Source organism: Hypomesus transpacificus, chromosome 4 (genome assembly GCF_021917145.1).
Source record: "Hypomesus transpacificus isolate Combined female chromosome 4, fHypTra1, whole genome shotgun sequence".
NCBI classification, from domain to species: domain Eukaryota; kingdom Metazoa; phylum Chordata; class Actinopteri; order Osmeriformes; family Osmeridae; genus Hypomesus; species Hypomesus transpacificus.
In genome coordinates, this window is record NC_061063.1 from 10062763 (window position 1) to 10065317 (window position 2555).

Below are 2555 nucleotides of genomic sequence, written 5' to 3' on the forward strand. Positions count from 1 at the left end.
GCACACATATACTGTTTACATACACACTGGGCCCTATTTTAACGATCTGAAACGCAGGTATCAAAACGCAAAGCGCAACTAACTTTGCCAGCGGGATAAATGACTTTGCGCCTGGCGAAATCTAAAATGGGTTGGTCTGAAGTAGCTACAATACTAATGGGTGTGGTCTGGGCGTAACGTGCAATTACCCGATCGGAGCGTCATCTCACATTCCCTTTAAGAGCAGCGCTTGTTACATGGCGGATCTGCCAGGCGCACACCAGGAGAGGTTCACAGCCGAGGACACCGACGTTCTCGTCAGAGCCATAAAAGACAGAGAAATTACATTTTATGGGAAAGTCAGAGCAGTTTTCTCATTGCACTAAATTGCCCGCTCATGCTGCTCATTCAAATAATTGTTCTTATTTTCATATATATAGAATTTTTTAAATGGTTATATTTAAAAATTGTTTAGTTCTTAGAATTATTTTAACTATCGTACTTTTGTACTTAATTTAAGACCCGTATATGTTTATTGTTTGCACCTTCCTGCCACAGTAAATTCCGTGTTTGTGTAACATTGGCTACATGGCGAATAAACCGAATTCTGATTCTGAAACTGCAAAATAGCACCAGGGAACGCTTGTGCCGGATCACGCCTCCTTTTTTCGCTGAACCGCACCCGGGAGTGCAAAGTCATTCCCTATTTTACCGACGTGCGTCTGTGGAGGGAAAAGTCCGCTTTGCGTCGGGTGCAAACTAGGAATGATACTTGCGTCGTTGACAAAGTCAATTGCGCTGGGTGCAAGATAGGGCCCACTGTCTCCTTGACAGTGTCTGTCAGTCTGTCTTTCTGTCAGTATAAACTCGTCCAGTCTGATGTCCTTCTCTGTGACAGAGGTACAAGGTAAGCCAGTGGTGACTGGGTTGTCCCCTTCAGGAAGGTTTGGGTTTTAAGAGTTTGATCTTGAAAGCACTTTGCAGAGTTTCCTGCAATATAAGGATTTTATAGGGGGGATGATGGTGATTCAGACAATACTGTTGATCTTCTTTCAGTATCTGTTAACTAAGAGGATTATGAGTCGTATTGGGATCTAATCTAATCTATAGGGACTCTCATTTTAACACAATCACTCAAATGGTACAATTCCATTACCCCCCCCCCCCCCCTTCAGAGATTAGGGCCCACAGTAGGAGGAGGTCATACGTATGGGAGGATCAATCAGTGGGATTAGAGCCCTGGCTTGTTTCTCTCCCCCTAAATCTGCTGAAGGCATCTTCAACATCACCCTCTCTCATAACACATGTCCTGGTCTTCCGTCCCTCCCCCCCCCCCCCTCCTCCCTCCCCCCCGTGTCCTGAGGCTGTCCCCACCCTTGGTCAGTGACCCTGTCTCAGGATGAGGCCATATGGCTCTCCTCTGCTCTCCTCTGTTCTACTGTGAGTCAGTCATTGTATCTAGATTCTAAAAGGCCATTAAAGTCTTTTCTTACAGATAGTTCCACCCTGACTACAGAATAATTAGATGTCCCGAAGATTTGAACACCGTACACTGTTTTGGATGTCCTACATCTGTTACCAAATAACCAAAGAGGATTCTCATCTCTTAGCCCATATCCTGTATTTGGATTCGACTTCCTTTCCTGAGTTTTGATTTTACTCATGCACATGTTCCTGAGACCCCGGTGATGTGGTCCATTGTAATGAGGAACTTGTGTTTATCATCAGCTGCAGCCACTCTGACCATAACCCTAACCCTGGGAGAAACAGGATAGAGATCTCTCACTTCTGCTCTGGGCACAGGTCAACCACATCCTTTATACACTAGATATCTTCATGCCCCCCCCCCCGTCTCTCACAGTGCATGAGCACATACTATACACACACACCCTACACATGCACATGCTGACTAGACATGCTCTGTGGAATAAAGCAAAGACTCATGCACCACCTGTACACCACCTGTACACCACCTGTACACCACCTATACACCACCCACAATAGCCGTTTGCAGCTAATGTAAAGCAGAGCTATTGATCTGAGCACACCAGCCTGAGCTGTTCTTCTGAGCACATCTAGCCTGAGCTGTTCTTCTGAGCACATCTAGCCTGAGCTGTTCTTCTGAGCACACCTAGCCTGAGCTGTTCTTCTGAGCACACCTAGCCTGAGCTGTTCTTCTGAGCACACCTAGCCTGAGCTGTTCTTCTGAGCACACCTAGCCTGAGCTGTTCTTCTGAGCACACCTAGCCTGAGCTGTTCTTCTGAGCACACCTAGCCTGAGCTGTTCTTCTGAGCACACCTAGCCTGAGCTGTTCTTCTGAGCACACCTAGCCTGAGCTGTTCTTCTGAGCACACCTAGCCTGAGCTGTTCTTCTGAGCACACCTAGCCTGAGCTGTTCTTCTGAGCACACCTAGCCTGAGCTGTTCTTCTGAGCACACCTAGCCTGAGCTGTTCTTCTGAGCACACCTAGCCTGAGCTGTTCTTCTGAGCACACCTAGCCTGAGCTGTTCTTCCGAGCACACCTAGCCTGCGTCCTGGTGCTCCTGTGTCCAGGCTGGGCTGGGCGGGGATGGAA